Genomic DNA, 24261 nt, shown 5'->3' with positions numbered 1-24261 from the left:
AATAAGATCTTGGAGACTCCAGTTTCTCCAGTATACCGGGAGTGAAGCATTTGTTTTTTGTAAACGCAGAAATTTCAGCGGAGAAATGGCCTCAGATGCGCTGTGGGTAGTTAGCATTAAATGCGTTGTAAAAGGCTACCAGCATTGCCGCTCTGACGTGAAAGAGGATGAAAATTTCGACGTTTTAAAGAAAATAGTTGGGAAAGGCTTAGCTTTTCGAATTGTAGGCAAATGGGGACAATTAGGTTTGTTTTGTTATTGAATAATCAGTGTAAAAAAGGATGAGAGAAAGCTGTTTTTGATGGGCTTGCTTTGTATGTATAGGTTTATAAGAGCTGGGGTACAGTAACGAAGCGTGCAGACCACATAACATAAGCCTTATTCAAGGGATCGGAATTTACTCACCGATCCAACTGAACGTGACCTCAATCCTTGGATTGAGTTCAATTGAGTTCACTTGCCGAACTCAATTGAACACAATCTAATTGATGGAGTTTGATGGAGTTCGATTAAGTTCGATTTGTTCGATTAAGTTCCATTGGTTTGGAAATCGAACTCACAAAGTTCGGTGTTTGATTGCCGAACTCATTTGAATTCAATCCATGGATTGAGTTTGATTGAGTTTAATTGAGTTCGATTTTCCAATGTTCGATTCACTTTGCCGGGAATGTTAGGATCAACATGATCATCAAAATCGCGGACACAGCCAAAAAAATCAATTTTGCTCATACTTTTTATATTGATAGACCCTTGTACCAAAGTAAACAAAACAATGTTAGTTTGTTCTAATATTCTTTTGGGAGTAATTAAACACTGTTAATTCCGGATCAAGCCAAATTTCGATATTCGAACCATCAAAATTCTGTATGATGTATTTATGTACGTATGTTTTAGTCAGCATTAGTCAAAAATTAACTGTGAATTTTCCTTTGGGATAATATTATATTTAGGGTCTTGACCAATTTATTGATGACATGAAAAGCAGATATTCTCTAGTTATAAATATTTTATGATTTTTTCTGGAAGACACCTTGTGGCTGTTTTTTAATAGCTCTGTAGTACCCTAAAATGACAGCTGCCATATTGAAGTTAAAACGAAGCTGACCATCAAGAGACAATTGATCCCTGTTGAATAGTGCATTAAAAATTAAAATATGATAAGCGAAATTAAGATGAGACTTTATGGTTTCTGTCTTATCTAGAAAATTAATTAAATTGGAGGTTAAGACTCTAGCAGATTTATTTTTGTTTACATGAGAACTGTTGACACAAGATATTTGGTGTAGCATGAAGTTGATATCTTCGGTTTCATTTGCAAATCTCCTTTCTGGGCAGTTCAGTTATGTTGCTTTTACTTTTCAGAATATACAATCCATGGAAACTGTTTTCCACGACAAGCACTGATCAGATAATAAGTAACTTAGGCTATTTAGCATGTGAAACAACCTGTGTAAATATAATGTATCCATCGGCAGACTGTCAGCATGCTTCTCCAAAGATCAGTATCAGTACCTTTTTTATAAGAATGTTGAGGCTGAGACTAACCAAAATTTTAAGAACATACTAAGAACATTCCTCAACCTGAGAGTCGATTAAGAATGTTTATATTTTGCTATCAAAATCTGTATATTAAATGACAAGCATAACATAATGCAGCTATCACTGTAAACCGCCCCCCCCCAGAGGGGGGGAAACATGGGACATAAGCCCTAGAGTTAAATGAAACAAGGATGATGCCCCACATATAGGGGACATATTTTCTGGTCAAGCCCCTACCAAATGGGGATAATGTCTCACATACAGGGGACAGACTTCAGAAGTGTGATTGAAATATTAATTTTTTTAAAGTGGTACTATCAAAACCAGTTTAAAAGAAAAATAAGTAGTCTATGACAGGAAAAATGCTGTTTACTATTTTCAAATACATGTATCTATTTTCATTCCAGAGATATTCAAGTTTTAAAAATATGCAAACTAGCCAAGGGATGAAGTCATACACTCACCAAATTTTAATCAAATATGACGAAGACAGATATCTCAGCCAATTTGTTCAAGAAATGTTTCATTCCTTGCAGTAAGATTCTACTAAATGTGCTCCACAATACAAGCTTAACAGTTTTGTTACCATGGCAATGTACTGGGTTCCAGACCTCCCCAATATTAAAGGCTTTTCTGGCCACCTTAGGTGTTCCATTTTGATATTTGCTAATGGTGCCTTATATGCATGATCCAGCAAGCATATAAATATGTTAGCTCGAGTTTGTGGCCTTGTTTAATGATTTTCGAGCTGAAAATCACTGACTATTGAAATCAAGTGGGTGGGGACTAGGAAGGAGTGAGTTGCCATGGGAACAAACTTTTTTATAACCGTAGGTGTGTTTCCTGTAGAGCTGTTAGCCTACGTGCAAGTTCCAATGGTCTGTGCTGCATTATATGATGTCATCAGTCATTAATTTGCATATTTTGCACACTTTTCAAACTTAAATATTTGCAAATGGTAAAGGTGTTTTTATTCTTTCATGGAATTCTATGTGATATACCTAAATTCTCAAGGAGTAAAAATTTGATCATAGTACCACTTTAATATCCTTAATTTTTCTGCAGGAAATGCACAGCCATTTTCCCTCTGGTACAGTGTTATCAATCCCTGCACTTAAAAAATGGTACCACTTCATGCTGCAATTCATGCTGTCACATCCTATCATGTTTTCATGATTATTTGGCTGTCCACAGGGACAAAGGACGTCATCTCCTGAATCATCATTTAATTCTGCAAAAATGTACAAATCCCCCACCCCTCAAGCTAAAGGAAAGCAAAGGACTAAAATGAGTTAATCCCCCACCCCCTTGAGCAAGGCAGAGAGTCAAAGCCCCCACAAAGCCCCACGCATGCCCCATGTTTCCTTGGGGTGGGGGGGGGGGGGGAGGGGTTGGGGGTTATACAGTGACAGGTGCATAAAGGTAACAAAAAATGTAAAGTAACCCAAATACTTTGATTTTCTTATTGCATGAAACACCTCTCAGTTTGTAATAATCATCAGTTCTTATTTACGTGTATAACTGTTCCAAAATAACTTCCACACCATCAAAGTCATCAGGTGATAAAGTCTGAAGTATTAATTGTAAATAATAATTATCAAGGTAGTTGACCTTGATACCCTATTTTCTTAATGGCTGTAAAACCATACCCTTTGGGGCTGCACATACCGATATAGCCCGCCTTTGCAGTCAGGCTGAAAGACAAAAGAAGGCCATGAACTCAACCTGACATATTTATTTGCTTGCTGGGTCATGCAGATTGGGCACCATTAGCAAATATCAATTTAAAATTCAAAGGGTGGGCAGAAAAGTCATTAATATCGGGGAGGTCTGGAACCCAGTATGTTGCCACGGTAACAAAAATGTTAGGCTCATATTGAGGAGCTCTAGTTGAATTGTATTGCCAAGAGTCAGACATTTCTGATTCAAATTGGGCAAGACAGTTTGTTCATCCTATTTGATTCAAATTTGGTCGAGTTTGTGATGTCATTTGTCTATCTTAAAAACTTGATCATCTCTGGAACATAAAGAGATATAATTTTAAAATTATAGTAAACAGCAATTTTCTTCTTGTACAGACTTCGTGTCTTTGTGTTAAAATGGTTGAGATCCCAAGGGAAAAAAAAGGCAGAAAGTTGAAGCCATCCTTCAACAGTTACATGTGTCTCAGGAGATTTTTAAGTCGGATTCATTGCGTACAACGGGCATTTTTTGGCACGTTTGTTTGAAGTACCAACGAATCCATTTCAGAGAAGCTCAGTAGGTGCACATATTATATTTGTATAAGGAACAGTTATGAGTTGATTGTGCTGTCATTCAGTTGCAGAAGCATCAGACAAATAGGATTTAATAGTGTGAAACTGATTTAAAACTTGCGAGGAGCTGACTTGCAACGCCTCCAATTATGACAATTTTGAAGGTTTTGTTCAAGAAAATACCGTAAACTGTCTCAAGTTGATTTCTCCTAAAGACAAACAAGTGAGAATTTTAATAAACGAACATCCTTGTCATATGTAAGGACAAAGTACAAAGTATGGGCAAATTTTGAGCTGTGTCCTCGATTTTTGATCCTTTACTGACATTTACTCTTAGGATAACGATCTTTATTATATAAAAGTCAGTGGTACAGTGTACACCGAGTGGTAACAAATTGATAAAAACAATATATATGATATATCCGAGTCACATGTGAAGATATGATACCCTCACATGTGAAGATATCATGTTTGATAACAGTTCTCTTTTCCCCCTTTAATGACACTTAAATTTGTTGGTGTAAGATTGAAACATGTTCGGATCTTCTTCGGTCGTCTTCGGCAGTCTTTGGCAATCTGCGGAAAATGTTCGGAAAATGCTTGGAAACGTTCATCTGGCCTTCGGAACAATTTTGAAAAATCTTTGGAATGTAGTCGGAAATCTTCAGAAAATAGTCAAAAACGGTGTAATCAGCATGTCTACATGTATATAATAAAAAGAACATTACACATTAGCTCAAATACATGAATTTTATGTTCTTGTGGCAAAAACAATATCTGACGAGTGAGCACAGTGAACGAGTGAGATATGGTTCTTGCCACTCGAACATAAAATTCATATCTTCTTCCCACCCTGTAATATCCTCTATGTATTGCGTGACATATGTAGAGACCATTTTCATATGATGACATCAAGTTCGATCCAAAGCTAGAGCCACTAAATTTAAAGTTTTTTGTCCTCATCAGGCATAAGAGGTGTGAAATGTTTATATGTGAACAATTTTTCAGCTCAGTAGCATCCTTAGTTTGGAAACAAGTGCATTTTGAATTTCATAGTTATGACAGTGTGTGACATAAAGTTACAATCGCCTTAAAAAAGTATTTATCTTGTGATTTTTTCACACAGGAAAAGAGTTTATATAAATGTTTGTTTGTTCAGTACAGATAATCAGTTGCCTAGATGACCAAAGTCGGTGAAAGAAAGTCGCAGGCCTGGGTTGTTCGAAACATGGATATTGCTATCCACTGAATAAATCACTATCTGGCAGATAGCTAATGGTTTGTTTTGTCAACACTTACTGCCCGGGTAGCGATTTATCCGTTGGACAGAGTTATTCAGCCTTCAAACAACCACGGCCTGATGTTCACACTATTTTCCTGCCCCCATGTTGTTGGAATACAAGGTACAATACACCTATATGCGGCTCCTGATACTGGGCTCTTAGAAATTTGTGTGGAACATTTCAAAGAATTTCAAAAGCCTGGGATCATGCTCAGACCTAAAAGTTGGAAAAAGTGCAACCATTATTCATCTCCTATATTATTTTCTTGAAGTGATCCACTGAATAGTTTTTGATTTAATTTAAAATTGCGTGACAGTGAAAAAGATCAACTTCTGGTTTCCTTGTGATGTCATATTTCAAATTTTTAAAAAATCACCTATTTCACGTTTTTAGTTTTATCATATATAATAATGAACCTCTAGGAACTTGAAGTTGCATGTATACAGTTTTAGCTAGAAAAGGTTCTTCATGTTGAAATTGAGAGCATGCTTGAGTTCATTAGTTTTTGCATTGCGTGACAATAAAATGGCAGCCAAGAAAGCTGCGTTTTGCTAATTGTGCAGTCATTAGATTAGACAAAGTACATGTACATGTTTCACTTTGTTGGAGCTCTAGAGTGATAATTTTTGCTTAAATAGCAAAACTCAATGACAAATGTGTATGTTACGATTCAGTGGTTGTGACATCCAGAATAATCAAGGTCTTGGTAAGGGTTGTCAGCCTCAGCCTTCAGCTTCCGCTGATAACCCCTAACTCAACCTCAAATATTCTGGATATTGCAAAACTCTCATTCAATAATTGTTTATTATTATACATTGAACTTACTATCTCTTTTCTGATTGGCCAAAAGCGTACAGTAAATTTTCAAAATCAGCGGCTGTGATGTCATCTAGCTGCAGATCATGTCAATTCAGGGACACTCAAGGTCACGGGTAATCATGTCATGTATAACCACGGTACATGACTTCTAAGGGTATTATCATGTCAAGCTCACACACTTTGTGTTGCTTGCCATCAGTGAAGCATAAGCACTTTTTTTCTGTTCAATGTATAATAAAACAATGATTAGATTTGGTTTTTGTGATATCCTGGATGATCAAGGTCTTGGTGAGAGTTATCAGCCTCAGCCTTTGGCTTTGGCCAGGGGTGGGGCAGAAGTCAAATGCAGTCTAAACTGCGCTTTGCAGCTCGTTTCCCATGGTGGGAAAATGGCGTTTCGACTAGGCACGATTTCTGTCTAATATTAAACTATCAGTTTCGTGTCCTTTCATACTGTCAGGATAGAAAGATGTTGCAAGTACATTTTGTCGACTTTTTTAGCAACAAATTTTGGAAAAAGAGAACAGTTTAGTATTGTTTTAAAGGAAAATAACCTTCTGTCATTGAATGGCAGATTATACACATTAAAACTGATGTTGTTCCGACTTTTGGTTCTTGTTGTTCGTGATTTAGTGATAACACTAAGTGCAATAGCCTATAATGTTAACAGCAACCTGGATGAAGTATTGCTGGCCATAGTTTGCACTGTGTACAGCAGGAACGTAATTACCAGAAGCCCATAAGTTCTGAAAGTTGCTGTCATTAGCTTTTGTTGCTCTTGGCTCACGTGCATTGGTAGAAGAGCTGGATCGCATGCTGAAGGTCAGTATCCCATATTCCTGCATCTCTCATTGAAAATGCTTGTTTTCAGTACGATACAGCACAGGTATATTGGTACTTCGGGGTCATCGGTCTCTTTCATGGCATGAATTAATTACTGTCGGTGCTTTTAAATTCACGCCTCAGGAAGCTTAAGGAACAGTTTAAAAATTTGAGGAATATGTTTAAGTTCTATTCCTCTTCTCACATCCGAGCCATCAGAAGGAATCTGCCATTGAAGTCCTAACATCAGGTCTTATTAGGGTGTTCAGGTGCCTCCCTGGTCACTCTTTTCCCCCTATAAAAATCATGGGCGGGGTGTTCTTTGAGGCAACACATGACAGTAGCAGTAAGGTCCCATGGATTTATATGGCCTTGAATGCGCAACACAACCTTCCTCCTAAAGCAACTTTATCAAGTGTTTATTTGTGAAAACGTTGTCCCTGTAGGCCGAGTCATAGTTGACCCTGCACAATTATTCATAACCCAAATTAAATAATCAAATGTGGAAATATCCCTCTTTGCCCTCGGTCATTCAATCATAGTGGGTTTTGCTTAGTTAATTTTCTCATCTTTGATACAAATTTCAGCGTTAAATCTTAAATCGAGGCATTATGTGACACTCGTCACACTGAGAGTTGTCCCGGTTCGGCGAGCCAAACTGCTCAGGGCTGTCATTAAGGGCTGTCATTAAGGGCTGTAACCTGTAACACCTGTTTATGGCTCGGTATCCTTGATGAGCCCTTGATGTTTCGGGCGAACTTGCCTGTTCTTGGTACAATTCACCCACAAAGTAACAAGTTTGTTACAGGTGTGAGGACCAAGGCAGTGGGTGACTCAAACTTAATGACAGCCCAGTGCTGTTTATATGAAGAACAGTTGTCCTGCCTGCCAGGGTTACTCTACCTGCCAAGGTAAGACAACTCACCCACCTGAGTTGTCTGGCCCTTATGGTTTGCAATCTTCATGTGAATGGTGGGTTAAATTTAAAAAGAAATAAGTCAAAAGTTAGCTTGACCAGGGAAACTTGGGGGAAGGGTTTTCTCAGGTACCCAAGACTGTATAAACTGCGGCCCTAAGGGCCATTCTATTTTATTTCCACACTCGCTCTTCCCCTGTTGACAAGAGCTTTTGAAGGAGCTAGGAAACTGTTATTTCTGCACTTTAACTCTTCTGTAGGTGGCAAATTTGACTTATCTTGTGAGTGTGCCGGTGGGGTGCAGCGGGGTTGGGGGGGGGGGGGGGATTTGAAATGGAATGTCTCTAGTCAGCTCTGGGCCCTGAAGTTGCGTGTTGTCCAACTGATTATGCAAACTATACTTTCCAAAATCTTTTTTGGGTAGGTGTTTGAGATGATCATCTTTACCACCATAGTGGAACCCCACCTTATGGCCACCCTGTTAACACAGCTACCTCGTTTTACGGTCACTTTATTCTGGCTCAAACAAAAGCTCAGTCAGAACCCCTTTAATACGGCCACACTGTTAATGCTGTTAGTCACTGTTAGTCAGATTTATGTGGCCCATTGGTGACCGTGCAGATTAACAGGATTCCACTGTAATTTAGAATTGTCAGTATCATTTGGTTGTTTTTAGAATATTTGTACCTCGTAGAGGAAAAAGTGAATTTGAGCTAACCCACAAAGCAAAATTCTGGTATATTTCAGGAGTACTGTAATTTATGCAATTTACAATGGGCATGCATTATTTTGATAGTGAAGTCCCATAACTCTATTATTTGGAGGTTGGTTATCCCCTATCCCACAAATTACCAAGGCTTATCTATCTCAGCACTCTCTATTATCTTCCAGTGGTAAACCAAAATAGTACTTGTTGCCAGGTGCTTTATAAAAGTATAGCCCTCCCAGACGCCTGGTAATATCAGCTGCTAACATTTTTTTTTGTGGCTGATTAAAATTTTGTATTAAATTGTGCTGAACTGGCCCAGATTTAATATACATTTTGTTGGATTTAGTTCACATATTTTCAGTTTAAAATGCAAACACACATCAAGACTTGACTCAACCACAAAGTTACCTCCTGTAATTAAGTAATAATTCACTGGTATCGCAGAGGTCATGAGTTCAAATCCTGTTCACGGCTTAATTTTTTTCATGCTTTAATTTCACTTTTGTTTAAGTTGTGTATATAACTGCAAAGAACAATCATGTCTTCACAAGTTACAGTAGAATCCTTCACTAACGAACCCAGAATTTTGAAGGTCAGGCTGAAGAGGTTCTTATATTTTAGGGTAGTTTTTCACAATTCAGGCTGATTAGGTCCTTTATAGGTTCATATTTTTCAGAGGAACATCACTGATACATTTCTATATTTTATTTCAGAAGATATTTAGATTTTGATTTGTCTGTGTTGCCCTAACCTGTAGCTTTATGGAAAACCTTTTGACAAATAGTGAAAATCCAAAAAAATGTAAATCAAAGAAAACATTATATATACACAATATTTTGTCAGAAGTTTCTCACATAATTAAAATCCAGAATTTAGACCATCGAAAGTGGAGTGATTTTTTTCTATAAGAAATACTGATTTTTCTTTGCAAGGCTGAACAGGTTCTTATATTTTCTAGCCTGTAGGTTCTAAAACACTAGCTTCTTATATGCAGGTTCAGACTTATAATTTAGTTTATCTTAAAGTTTGTGACTAATTTTTCATTGTGTGGTTCTAGAAAATATCCATGTGCACCCCCAAGGAGGTTATTGGAAATTCCAAGGATGGAATGCAGATATTTGCAAAAGGTAAACAGCATTTTTAATCTTTTGTGGAATTCTAGGTGATACTCCTAAAAAAATTTCAAACACAGGGTTAAAATTTGATGGTATTACCATGTTATTAAGCATTGAGTTGAATTTATGTTGTTGGCATTTACAGTTAGGTACTGAAGGGAATGTTGGAGGAAATTTGGTGTGTTTACTGAATTATGGAGGCGCGTTGGCCTCATGGTTAGTGCACTAATGTCTCCACATTAAGTGGTCTAGGTTCAAGCCCTGGCCGGGGGCATTGTGTTGTGTTTTTGAGCAAGACACTGTACTCTCACAGTGCCTCTCTCTATCCTGGTGTATAAATGGGTACTGGTGAACTTAATGCTGGGGTTTGAACCCTGCGATGGACTAGCATCCCATAAAAGGGGAGTAGAATTACTCCTAGTTGCTTCATGCTACAGAAACCAGGATATTAAGCTCCAGCCTGGTGGGCCATTTGGCTCTTATGCAGAATTTACTTTTACCTATTGAATTGACAGAGGTTGGTTTTGTTATTGCTTTTGTTAATATCTTCTCTAGTTTTGAGGCAGGGTGATTGGTGGCAAAAGCAAAACTGTCAATATCCTCACTGGCCTTTGGTTAGATGTTTGTAGGTTTTTGTCTCTGACAATGTAGGTCAATCTAAGTAGTTGCACTGTAACATAGTAAATGGTTTGAACCCAGGAGTATCAGTAGTTTGTATAGTGTGATCATCCGGGCGAGGGTAGTTCTGAAAAGAACTGTTGTTGGTGACTGATGTTTCGACAACCTGAGCAGAAGTCATCTTCAGAGTCAAGTGAATAGTGTTTGTCAGTCGATGTTATAAGTTTGGTCCGTTGAACGTGATTGGCCAGTTAAGCCATGATGGTATTGGCTGAAAGACTCGTGTAAAGTCAGTGATTGGTCGGTTTGGATCTGTCTATTGTTAGTCAAATTGGTTGGTTTTTGGTCCGTCTATTTTTAGTCAAATTAAGTCGGTCTGTTAGAAGTCTGTCTACAACATCCGTGTAGCCCACAAGCCTACAACTACGTTACAACACTTACTGACTAACGTTAAAGACAGGGACGAACCTAACAACAGACAGGGAGCAGTTTACAAGATCAAATGTTCCGACTGCCAGGCTTCCTACATTGGTGAGACTGGCAGAAACCTTAACAAACGAGCCACGAGAAATGGTGATGCCAACAATCACATTGCTCCACATCATCAACTGACAAACCACAACATTGACTGGGACTCTGCTCAGTGCTCAACCTACAGTACCAACTATTTTCAACGACTGACTCTAGAAAGCTGGTACACTAACCTAGAACAAACGCCTCTTAACAGATGTCAACAATTACCGGCACCTTGCAAACGACTTATCCACAATGGAAGCGAAACCGATAAACAGACTTCTAACAGACCTCATACCAAAATTATAGTAGTTTTATGGCTCAATGTTTTACCTCTGCTTTAATTTGTTTTAAAACCAGTATATTTTTTTAAACCAATTTAATTCCATCAAAGGGGAAGGGGAAATCTAAGAGCAATAATAAATGTTGATCAACAAATATAAGGAAATGCTAGAAATGTTCAATGATTACTTTCATGGCCTTAAGTGAAGATGAAGTGGATCAAAAACTCAGAGATCTGATATTTGGATTTAGGTCTGTACAAAATGAGAAAAAGATCATATAATTGTTAGTATGTGAGTATTATGGTAATGTTGGGGGTTGAATGGGATCCTGGCTATGGGAAGTAGGAATACGTGCTGAGGGGGGGAGGGGGGCAGGTGGTGTGCTTGGGAATTTTAAGAACCCCTCTGAAAGTGAAAACAAACTGCAGACCTGTTTGAAAAGTTTAAAGCAGAGGTAAAAATTATACATTATATCTTGTTTATTAAGGTGGTAAATGGGCAATTACTCACAAGAGAAATACAAACAAGTCAGAAGCACTGAGTTTTTCTTCAGTTTTCTTCTGAATTTCTTTTGTTAAACTAAAAGTATTTTTTTCTGTTAAGATAACATTTTTACACTGGACTTTTGCTCTGAAACCCTTTTGTCAGGTCATTACTAACAAACATTTTACTACGGAGAAAGGTCATTACTACAATCGTGGACTAAAGTCCTTAGGACACTTATGTGATGTAACGAATTATCTGTGTTTTAGAACTGAAGTTTGAAAAAAACGCTGCTATATCCTTTAAAAGCGCGTTGCTGTCCCCCCTCCCCACCCAACACAATGTTGAAAATCAGGTGAAATTGCAGGTACTAGTTGTTAACATTGTACGGAGGGTGGGGGGGGGGGAGGGGGGGGGGCCGAAGTTAGGCAGGTGAAGTTGTATTCGCGCCTGGCCTGTGTGCAAATGCGCCGAAAGAGCAATTTGTCCCAAGACTTTTGTCCATGATTGTAGCAAATTATATTGTTTTACATTTGTCTAGTTAGTCTTCTTGTAACTGATGGAAGTCTCTTAAAAGTTCTCGATTGATGTTTAATTTTAGTGAATGTCTCATTTAGGGTGAGTCACTGAAACGATAACATGATAAATTTATGTTTGTCTTTTCTTAGGTGGTTACCTCCTGGCCTTAAGCTATACACCCCACACAGGCATACAATTGCAATGCCATGATGTAGATGATGCAACCTGCTTTTCCCATGTTTAACATACATGTAAGAGTATCAGTGGACCTGTCCAAGTGTAATTTCTCTACTGATAATGGAAATTACAATAAAGATACGAAGCCACTCTGTTCTGATTTAATTCCTTGTCAGTAAAGTGCAACCTAACCAACAGTTGCATTCTGTAAGAGGTTTACAAAAGTTAAATGGAAAATTTCACTACATCAACTTTATTAAGTTAAGTACTCCTGTCTCCAAAATGTATTTGGTGTGTTGTCGTACTGGTAAGAATATAATTTGAAAATTTTTTTATGAGAAATGTTTTCATTTAAAAATGCAGCTCAGACACAACAACAATTGTAATTCTCCTTTCTGTGGTGTTTTCTTTTGTTTGAAAGTGTGAAAACAAATTCTATTGACCAACACGATATGTAAGTTAAAAAAATATTTCATTTAGTAGCTTTTCTGAAAAATAATTGTTGTTTTTTCCTGTTCATTTTTCCCTTGAACGTTTTTATTTTCCTAACAAACGTGGCTTGTCTAAAGCCGTTTTATGAACGTTTTTAATTAGTTTTTTTCTAACTTTTGTATGTATATTCTTAGATTTTTTAATTCATGATCTTTTTATATTTTATATTTCTCAATTTGTTGTTATTTTTATCTAGGTAATTTTTGAGGACCCTTCTGTAAACTACTCTACTGTGATGTTGGTATCCTCATTAAAGATTTCTACTTACTTACATTTTAAGATAAAAGCTAGCCATAAAAAAAAGCGATGTTTTGATTTGATTTGATTTTGAGATCATTTTCAAGGTAAAAAAAGTTATTTTTGTATAGTATTTGATTTTTTTTTTTTTTGGGGGGGGGGTACCTTTTGAGAATTCCCCTCGAAATATCACAAGGTACAAGGGAAGGGGCAAACATGTAAGTTAATGTTAAAATGTTATGTTTTCATTATCATTTTGGGTCTCACTGTGAAGCTGCAAAGTATGGTTATACTGTTGTCGATACTGTTAATATCCATTTTAATTCAAAATACAAATGGAATTTGCATTGATATTCATCATTGAATCCCTTGGTACTTTTTTTTTTCAATAATTGCCTTTTTCCACAAAACAATAATTTGAACATCTTTGTTACACAAGGGGGGCGGGGGGGAGAGGGGGTATTATACAAAGTTTCAAATGGGGAAGCTCCATCTCAAGGTCCATCACCTCTTACTCTTTTGTATACATTTGTGCCATTTTAATAGAAAAGGCACCTCTTTTGTAGGCCTTTATTGGAACTTAGTGTTGATGACATTTAACACTGTTGAAACGGAAAATAAATTTGATTATAACTGAGAAAAAACACGGCATGTCCAAATTACTGAATCGCCGTTAAAACTATCCTCTTGCCTTTTTTAAGGGGTTCATGGCATATTCAAATTTGATTTTGCCGCTCAGCCCGCTTTTTTACCGGATGTGACGTCATTTTTCGTTAGATCATCTACATACACAAAGAGTGCCAGGCGTCGCAGAGTGTTCTCCCCCGCCCGTCCCGCCGCCCGTGGCTTCGGCTGATAACCCTTACCTCGACCTTGATTATTCTGGATATCACAAAAACCTCAACCAATAATTGTTTATAATTAAACGGCTACGCGCGCACGGTGCTCCCTCACTCCGCTGGTGCGAGCGGTACAGTTAAGTTTTTTAGACCATGCGTTGTCTATTTATAATGTTTGTAACCTCTGTTTGTTTTCGTTTCCTTATAAACGAGTTAATTTTATTTCTTTTTTCTACAATGTTTTCTCTATTAATCACTTCATCCGTGTTTATATCAAGTTTACAGAAACACTCCTGGAGATATTTCGGGGTAGGGGGGGGGGGGGGAACAATAGAAACGTTCACCTGCAGCAGCCATCTCTTAAAGGGGCACTATCATGAACATGACTTCGAAAAGTCAAAACCTCGTTGATGCAAACCTTTGTTAATGAACTGGTTGCACTAAAGCACTATTAAAAAGAGTGCCATAATGGGTTTCTCATGTGAAAGGTCTCAAATTTTGATGTTGTCTCAGAAAAATGGCGAAAAAAACTATTGGAATCACGGTTTTTCAAGCTTCCAAGGGAAACAAAAAATTGATTCTTGACTGAGGTGAGGCAAACGTCTTTTCGAGTTCCAGTTATCCGGAGGTTCGAAAAATCGAGGGTTCGAGAAATCAGGATTCCACTTTACTAACAGTTCACTCCCCCTTCGACAATTCACTTAGTATTTTCATCTTGCTGCTCTGGGAGCATTTCTTAAATGAGCGTAGGACTACCCGACCATAATTTTAGTACTGCTCGGACCAAAAATGGAGAAAAGCGAGAGTGTCCATTTAAACTTCCATCCATTCGTGTTCTATTTAACAGTTAGATTATGAGCCAGCTCGAAATTTCCGTCGATTTCTTCACAGACACTTGAAAACAGAAAGAAGCGGCCGCCGTGTTCTTAACAACCGCTCACTGCTAGGCTAGTTACAAGCTACAAAAGAAAAGATAGCGAGTAACGAAGCAATTACGTGAATGGATTTCGTGAGAGCGAGTTGATTTATACTTAAGTTTTATAATATAAATCTACTGGCTTTCTATCACGAATGCCATTCTCTGATTGGCTACGCTACTCACTAGCTATCTCGATTTCTATCGCGTGATAGTTGACGAGGGCGCACTATCACGCATAGAAATCGAGAGCGAATAATCCAATTGTTTTAGTATAAATCTACTAAACACTCTTCACAGACACCATGCTACTCATCATCTATCACAGAATAGATAGTGAGTAGCATAGCCAATCAGAGAACAGCAATCGTGGTAGAACGCTTGTAGATTTATACTAATCTGTGATAGATAGTGAGTAGCATAGTAGTGTGCGCTTGTTAACAAAATAACGGCAGCTTCTTGGCGTTTTCGAGGTGTCTGTGAAGAGGATTTAGATAAAGTTTTGAACGACTAGTAGATTTATACTAAAACAGGTATTATTTGTAATTATTCGCTCTCGATTTCTATGTATGATAGTTGACTATCACGCGATAGAAATCTCGAGCTCATAATCCAATTGTTTAATAGAAACACTGGGTATATTTTCTCACCAGAAGATCAAGGCACTTACTTACCTTGATCTTATCTTCATTTCCCGTACACATCTATATTATTTAACAATGATCAATGAACCGAAGAGGTTCTGAATTGTCTTAAGAGTTATTGTATGAGAAAACCAGGCAGGTGGTCAAAGATGGGGGTCGGCCAAATTATTCCATACTAACATCATAGATAGGTTAGGTTGACTTATGGATAAATATACTAAAGTTTGCTATTCAAGTGTTTTGGTATAGGAGATATGAGATCCAATCTCCATCACCCCCTCAGGTCCTAGTTTTTCTGGTAAATTTGACCCAAATTTGACATCCAGCAAAAACTGTAAAATTTAGCGAACGAAGTTCGTGTTTTCTATCTGATATAATTGGACATAGAACTTCTTGTAAGAAGCGAGAGATATGAGAAATAAGCACAAGTCAGTCTACACCACATATACGACTCGCCCGTACCCAGATCTCCGCCGTTTCTGAACACACCCACGAGACCGGCCACTATCCTATCTGGAATGAGGTCAAGTTTATTGATCGAGATCCTCACTGGTACACACGTAGGGTCAAGGAAGCTATTCACATAAGACTTCACCCTAATAACATCGACAGGGAGGAAGCATGGATACCCACAATCAAAAAACACAACAACGGGAGAACGGTACAACAGCGGACCACTGAGGGAACAGCTGCTCGCCGGAACAATGGAACAATAGGAGGATCGAAATGCACCAATCACAACCGACCTTTGTGATATAAATGATACCGTGCAATCAGTCGACCTTATCGCCTGAAGAAGACTAGCAGTAAGCAGTCGAAACGTCGCGATCTACACCTCAAGTGACTACATCGTGAGACAAACGATAACACACTTTATTATTGCATCTACCACGATGAATAACAACAACCTTTTCCTCGACAAAAAAAATTGAGTTTCTACAAGTGAATTTGCAAACAAGACTTTAAACTGGGCTACGGTATTGTCACTCAAAATTACTATTGTGTTTTTGGCTCTTGTTTGATTCGTTGCAATCCCGTCTTTGACGGTACAAGATTGCTTAACCTGGAAACTTCGCCTATTCAAAGCCCACAAAATGCAAATTAAATGCCAAAACGATTTTCCCTTAGGCCGTTTAAAATTAAGCAACGAAAATGTTTGGTACCTCTCGGTCGTATCTTCATTTCCTAATAGTTCGTTAGACATTGCCACCTACGGTATGAACCTAGACCAGCCTTGCTTCAATCAAAAAGCTTTCTCATGAAAGCAGAGTCGAACAATCACCCATCCCTCCTGTACCACCAGTCAACTAGTTCCCAGTCTGTCCCGAGTCAAAAAATTCAGCATGGCGTCGTTGTGTTCATTTTCGTGTTTTCCTATTTTCTCTCCGTTAAATTCGAAAGAGAAGGGATTTGAAATTTTTTGTGGAACTAATTTGATGAACTGTATATACTCAACTTCGGACAAACCCAATGCGAAATCCAGGAGCGGCTTAAACAGCACATTGCTTGCGTCGTGTCGTGCTGTATATGACATCGACTGGTAGGAGAAATGGAGGTGATGTAGTATCTTGGTGTTTGAATGGCCCAAAAAGATTATTGCTGTTTGTGATAGAGGGAAGGTAAGAGTGTTTGGTTTTGGCATCCGATTATTGCTGAAGTTTTAGTTGTGCGTTCTGCGGGAAGTTGAAAATGGCTCATTTGTTGCTTATTCGCAGATACGAAATATAGGTATTCGAAAACTAAATGATGTAGACTGACTTGTGCTTATTTCTCATATCTCTCACTTCTTACAAGAAGTTCTATGTCCAATTATATCAGATAGAAAACACGAACTTCGTTCGCTAAATTTTACAGTTTTTGCTGGATGTCAAATTTGGGTCAAATTTACCAGAAAAACTAGGACCTGAGGGGGTGATGGAGATTGGATCTCATATCTCCTGTACCAAACGCTTGAAGAGCAAACTTAAGTATATTTATCCATACGTCAACCTAACCTATCTATGATGTTAGTATGGAATAATTTGGCCGACCCCCATCTTTCAGCTTTTTCAGATTTTGCCCGGTTTTCTCAGACAGTGACTCTTAAATCTTGCCATTTCTAGCTAAACTTTTCGTCCGAAATATACGTGAAGAAGGAGACCATGTAGACCCTGAGTTTAAGTCGTTCAACGGTTTCAGTTGTTTCTTGCTTGGTTGTAGGAACTCGCCAAATTCAGCTCGTACTCAAACTGGGGACGATATAACAAATTAAAGGCATGGCTTCCATGTCCGGGACATCTCTAGAGCAGCGACGATGGTTAGTGGTGGGTATTGCTCTGCAAAGTGTCCTCACTCCATGCCTCAGAGATAAGATTCAACAGGAAATGACACCATTCTACCAGCATATGGTGCGAAACTTTGGATTAGACAAGCAGACGTTTGCAGCTTACCAGAAAACAGTTCCACCAAGCACACTGAAACTGAACTATGAAAGCATCAACAATAACGCTACTCTCCATCGAAATCCGCGTCACTATGACTACTGCGTGAAGGATGAAGTGTCTCTGGCTAAGTTGTTTATGAAACCTTTCATGGCACATTTCAACGCATTTGACAGTTCCTTTGACGCTTCCGCCGCCCTAGCCGTTCTTTGCGAAGCCTTGCCATTCACTGCCGTGAAACCGTTTGCTGAGGATGTGAGATCTAAAGTACGCAATGAATGGGCTCATTGCGACTTCGCAGAATGGACCGAAGCGCATCACGATAATTGCTTCCACCTAATGGAGGCTCTTGTCACAAACCTGGCATTTGTGCCTGGCGATGAAACAAGAATTCTTGGTGAGCTCCAATTGTGGAGGAAACAAGGTATGCTAGGAGTACAACAAAATTGTTTTCTTGCTTATACAGTACAGTTGTCACGAATGCAACTGGTACAGGAATTTCTCTACATTTTACTAACGTCCCTGTAGAGTAGGTTGCATTTATGCCCGAGGCATTGGTAGTTCTAACATTTGAGAACAATTGGAGAAGAGGTAGTTTAAATCCATGCAAGGCGTTTAAAAGTGGACAGATGTGTTAAAATACTATATAGAATTTGTCATTCGAGCTTTAACTTTTACAAGTGCCATATGTGTTTTAGTTCTTTAACTCATTCTCTAACAATGTCACACTGGAGTGGGAATGTTATAGATCGTTTTCACTGTCACGCAATAAAAAAATAAATCAAAACCCATCCAGTGGAAAAAGCTATGAAATTATGATGTTATAGAAGATAACTAAATAAGACACTTCTCCAAGTTTTAGGCCTGTGGGTTTCCCCCAACTTCAGATATTCGTCGAAATGTTTCGCAGATATGTACAGAGCCCAGTATGAAAACGCCATGTTGGTGTACCTCCGTGGTACACCAATATGGCGGCCGGAAAATAGTGTAAACATCTGGAACTTACTTTGGCTATCTAGGCGACTGATTATCAGTAGTGATCAAACAAGCATTTACATAAGCACTTTTCCTAATGCTCTAACTTCTAAAAAGGCTGAAAATCATGAGATAAGTATATATTTTTAGACAAACTCGATCGTAGCCCTGTGTCACGTACCTCCATAACCCTGAAATTCAAAATACTCTGGGTTCCAAACGAAGCACGCTATTGAGCTGTAAAATTGTAAACAGATATAAATATACCGCCTCTTATGCCTGATTAGGATAAAAACTTTGGTGGCTCTTTAGTTTTGGATTTTACAAAGTGATGACGTCACGTGAAAACGATCTATTACAATTTTTGTCTTGAACAATTCTTATTTTATGTCACAGAAACTCAGAGCAATTTTTAAAGTGGTATCAGACTCGATTGCTGCCCGTTTTTCCATAATTATAATCATTTTTTCAGTTGTGTCGAAAGTCGAGATTATGACTTGATTACATTTGCTATCAGCGTGGACTAGGTTGACTGACAACATGTGTTACTAACCAGGCTATTTTGGAGAAGTACATGTAGTTTAAATAACATGAGCAAATAGTGTTTGTACTTGGCTATGTAGTTTTGAGATCAGTAGCGGTTGGAACAGTCTTGGGATGTCTGAAATTTACTTTGTGTCTTTTTTTAATGTTGCGGCTGCCTTTTTCCCTTCAAACAGGACTAGATATTTGCCTTGGTAAGCCACTAGATGACACTCTTCTTCACCTCGTACACAATGAAATACAAAGACTTTATCATTCGATAGATGTTTACAGTGAAAGGGAAGTTAAAGATGTAGAAAGTGTGTGCTCTACTCTTGCGTTATTGAAGTCTGAGTTTCACAGGTCCATAGTCTCTCTTGAAAAGGAGCAGTCTAGTCTGCAGAAAACTTGCGAAGACCTTAAGCTCTGGCAAGATGTAGTTAAGGAAGAAATGGCTGCGAAGGTCAAGGAACAGAAAGAACTTCTTAGGACATCGGAATTGCACTGGCAAATACGACAGGAACAAGAGGAGAGCCTCTGCAAAACGCTCGAAATCAGAAGGGCGGATATGGAAAGAGATTTGGATGTACTTAGGACAAAGGTGGACAGTTTGTCATCTTCAGTAGATACCAAAGAAGTTGTCTTTGACGTTCCGGAAGAAAACAAATGGTTTACGGGGCGAGAAAAAGAAGTTGATTTCCTGGAACGGTGTTTACCATTCGGGATGGACAGTGGGTTACAGATGGCAGCCATTTGCGGCCTCGGTGGATGTGGAAAGACCACCTTAGCAGCTCACTTTGCCTGGAAACACAAAGCAGAATACGATGGAGGCGTATTTTGGATTTCCATGGAGGATGACAGAAAGTTCGAAAACTCCATGAATGACCTGGCATTACGTTTAGGAATGTTGGCAGACTCGTTTGATTTGACGCTGTCTAAGGTTCTACAGTGCATTTCCCAGCGAAAGAAGCCATGGTTATTAGTTCTTGATGATGTCGACCAATTAAACCTCTCTGATCAAATGCGCAAAGTTTTGTCAGGTCGTTGGAAAAGACAGGCAAAAGGACAGCTTTTGCTAACAACAAGACGTGAACCTAGGGAAGTCTGCGAGTCATTGAATATTGAGCCGTCCTGCTGTGTTGAAATGTTTTCTTTCTCCCAAGAAGAGGCAAAGAAATTTCTTGTCAGCCGAAGTGGCATTGACAATGTTACAGGACAGGAGGAAGCTTTAAATGCGCTGGTGCATGAGCTTGGCTGTTTACCCCTTGCTTTAGAGCAGGCAGGTGCCCATATGAAAGCCCTTCAGTGTCCCATGAGTAAGTATCTTGAAGGGTACAAAAGTCAGAGATTAAAGTTGCTGAGCCAGCATCCTGCAAAGCCATCATGGGAATACGAGTCCCAAAGCCGCCTGGCGGTTCATACCACGTGGCTTATGAACTTTGAGTACGTCAAGAATTCACCCCATGGAGAAGTAGCATCTTCTTTTGTGCAAGCCTCTGCTTTCCTGGCACCTCATGAAATTCAAGAAGTGCTAATCAACCCTGAATTGCTCTCTGTTGAGAATCCATCTAGTCAAAGTATCAACCTTTCTCTCATGAAAACCCAAATCATGGAAATTTTAACCAAGTTTTCACTTTTTCAGAGAAAGAGCGCCAATTCCCTTTCTTTGCACCGCCTAGTCCAGGAAGTCGTTCGAAATAGAATGACCATTGAAGAAAATGCCTTGTCATTGCTTAGAGCGATTCGACTTCTTCATCGCTCTTTCCGTGATTGTCCATCGCCAGACGAAATCCTCACAGATGTCGTCGAAAGTGTGCAAGAGCAGGTATCTGCTTCAGTGGCTGATCCTTCTCGGTTCTACTTGTGGTCCAAATTAACCAGTCACGCTTCAGAATTACAGCATCATGTCAAGTCCTTACTTGATAAATCAGACATTGAAAGGGAAGTTAAAACACTGATTTTAACGAACAAAACATCTCGTGTTGTATACGAAAACGCTGTGAAATTAAGCGTGCATGGTCATCAAGAAGAAGCCAAGGAAGCCGAAAGATTGGCATTTCAAATTTTGGATGCGGGTACGAGGCAGTGCGTGCCCCTTTCTCTCGAGGGGCTAAGAAACCTATTTCCTCACGCTCTCCCTCTTTCTCAGATGGTTCAGAAAATTATCTTCTACTCATCTCGGCCTACAATTGAGAATCGGAAGTTTAAAAGTTCGGAAAATCAACATTGTGGTGGTGCTAACGTAGATGAAATACGTTTACAGGGAAACAAGCTTTTTAAAGATGGACGTTTCAAAGAAGCTGTCGACACTTACACTGAAGCAATTCAAGCAAGCAAGAAAACTGAAATGCCAGACGCACGCCTCCTTAACAATAGAGCAACTGCGTACCTCAAACTGGAAAAGTTTGGAGAATGTCTTCAAGATTCTGAGGAGTACATACACATGATGCCCACGTGCTGGAAAGGATACACAAGGAAAGCTTTGGCTCTAAATGGACTTGGAAGAAAGCTTCCTGCTCTATGCTATGCCGCTATGGCATACTATTGTGACGCAAAATGTTGTTATAGATATCCGGCCTTCTACAACGTGTTCAAAGATCTAGATGGAAACTGGGAAGCTGTTGACTCTCCAGAAGCACTACAACGTTCTCTAATTAGAAACAAAAGAAAAAGCTCGAGGAAGAAAGTCGTTCTTCTTACTGCCGAAGATTATGTAATACCTGACGTGCCATACTCCAAACATCCTACTGCTACTCGTGACAACCCTAGGTATACGTTGTACTGGTGATATCTTAGGTACCATTCTAGCTGCTTTTGGTAGAGAACTAGATGTCACAATATCATGCGGTGCAATTCGTTTTCGAGAGGATTGCTTTGTTGAAAACATTTCCTTTTTGGCAAAACATTCAGTTCTTGTTGCACCGTATGGGAATGTAGAGTTCAGCAAGTGCCAATTTAAGAGCACCTCATCAATAGAATCAGCATTGGTAGTTCAGGGAACGGCAGTACTCATTGAATGCACACTCAAGGATAGCCAAGGAGGAGGAATGACAGTGGAAGAAGTTGGCTCGTCATCCTCCCTAATAAAATGTCAAGTCAGTGGAAATGGAAAGGAGCCACGTTACTCCTCTGGGATAAAAGTGTTCTATGGTGGACGCTTAAACGTCAGTGAGTGCCTCATATATGGAAACACTGAGGGAATTCACGTGTATGGAAGTAAAGAGGGGCTTCTCGCAAAGGGAGCAATAATAACAAACTCCGAAATTTATGACAATAAGTACGAAGGTGTCTACGTGTCTGGCTCTCCTTCATGTTTTTCGGAGGTAGTCATACGTAAAAACAAAATTTACCATAACGGTGGGTACGGTGTAACAGTGTCGTTTCATGTTAATAACATACTTTTGGAGGAAAACCTGATATTCAAGAACTTTTGGTGGGGAGTCTGGGTGCAGTGTAACTCCGGTGGTTGTTACAAAGGCAACGAGATATGTAACAACAATATGGGTGGTATAAGAGTTGGAAAACAGAGTCCTGGAAAAGCAGCCTGTTTGTTGGAGAACAACATCATCCATGATAACTGTGGGCCTGCTTTTTTCGAGGGACTGCGATATTTCGAAGGGTATTCTTTCCCAGACGAATTTAAAGTCTATTTCAAAACACACGAAGAGGGAAAATTCTTAAAGGGGTTCAAGGGCTTGAGTTGGGACTACGACGTTAGTTTTCCAAATACAGTGTCAGCGCAGTTGAAGACCAATCAATGCTTCCAAAATGACAAGAATCAGCCCAACGTGAAGGCAACAGCCTCGAATACAAGTTGTGATTTCTGCTTCCGACGTGACGCCCAATTGAAATCGTGTCAGCGTTGTATGACAGCGAGGTATTGTGGCAAGAAATGCCAGAAACTGCACTGGGAAAGACACAAGTATATCTGCCAAGCTGCAGGTAGAATAAATGCCATCGAAGTTCCTATCGAACTTTTTCAAGAAAAAGTACCTCGCGGTAAGCAATGCATTATGGTGTGTAGAACACATCCGAGTTTGGAGCCAACAGGCCCTCGCTATGCATCTCCGCCCCCAAAAGATGGAAGTCGTTTCATTGTGAAGTTGCAAACTTGGGAGGGATTGAAGTCCAACGAATGTCTAGATCCAAGGGGATATGTCAGTGACGAATACGACCCCAATAAGGCTACTATCTCTATTTATGATCGCAGCCGCCATTTGGACTTCAGAATTGTTGGCAAGCCACGCATCTATCATTTGATCATGGAATGCGGAATGATGGGCGCTAGCATGTACTTGGCGAAGAAACTGTTTTGCTGGGCGGCATATAAAGACAGCGAGACTATTCGAATATTCACTCACGAGTTTCCACCGGTGCAAAAATGGTGAGGATGTTGACGATTACGTACTACATGCACTGTGTCGATTTTGGTTCTCTTCCGGACATATAATTGATGCAATGACATGAAAAGGGTGTTTAGTCGAAAACGACTTTCCTAGTCATGATAGCTACAAACCGTCAACAAAATAGCAAGCTAACAATAATGTTCAGAGTGAAATGGAGCGGTGTGTTTGTCTTCTTTAATGGAGCCGTACATTTGGTAGCAGAGCGCATTTGGTAGCAGAGGATACGTTACAAGTTCCAAAGAATTTAGACGAGGCAAAGGAGTTAGTAAACAAGCTGAGCATCGAGCACTTGTGGGCTTTCTGCTTCACGTTCGGATCATTACAAGACTGAACGAAGTTGGATCTCAAAGAACAAGTTTGAGCTTACTGAACATGAAAATAACGACGAGTACAAGAAGGTTCAGCGTCAAGAAATTCTTTCAATTTTGCAGGGTCACGTGCTTAGCTAAAAAGCCCATGTTGACTTGACAGACAGCCTTCCAAAACTCAAGAGGAAATTTGATAGAGACAAAAAAACAAAAGAGGCCGGATGAGGAAGAGTACATGTACCCTCATTCTCCAATCCTTTGTTTGCTCCTCTGACTACAAGAAAAAAACTGAAGACGACCTTTTAACGAAAGATAGGACACACTAATGAAATTGTGTGCAAGCAGGAAATATTTCCAGAACATACATGCGAAGTACTACGATTTACCGTTGAAGAATGTGGAAGAAGACATCACACTCTCTTGCGCATGGCAGTTAAGAATGAGGATAGT

General features: G+C 39.2%; 1 long non-coding RNA gene and 1 pseudogene across 2 annotated transcripts; both read left to right on the top strand.

Moving 5' to 3' along the window:
* The first annotated feature begins 2917 nt into the window (after positions 1-2917).
* On the top strand, positions 2918-13940 carry LOC145496594 (uncharacterized). Its single transcript, XR_014050572.1, has 3 exons — positions 2918-6718; positions 9401-9470; positions 12025-13940. It is a non-coding gene; the product is annotated as an uncharacterized LOC145496594 (long non-coding RNA).
* On the top strand, positions 13940-23701 carry LOC145496568 (uncharacterized; annotated as a pseudogene). Its single transcript, XR_014050568.1, has 2 exons — positions 13940-18024; positions 19295-23701. The product of XR_014050568.1 is annotated as an uncharacterized LOC145496568 (transcript).
* The last annotated feature ends 560 nt before the right edge of the window (positions 23702-24261 follow it).

Source organism: Orbicella franksi, chromosome 9 (assembly GCF_964199315.1).
Source record: "Orbicella franksi chromosome 9, jaOrbFran1.1, whole genome shotgun sequence".
Classification (NCBI taxonomy): domain Eukaryota; kingdom Metazoa; phylum Cnidaria; class Anthozoa; order Scleractinia; family Merulinidae; genus Orbicella; species Orbicella franksi.
Note: the sequence above shows the minus strand (reverse complement) of the source record. Positions and strands in the feature narration are given on the sequence as shown.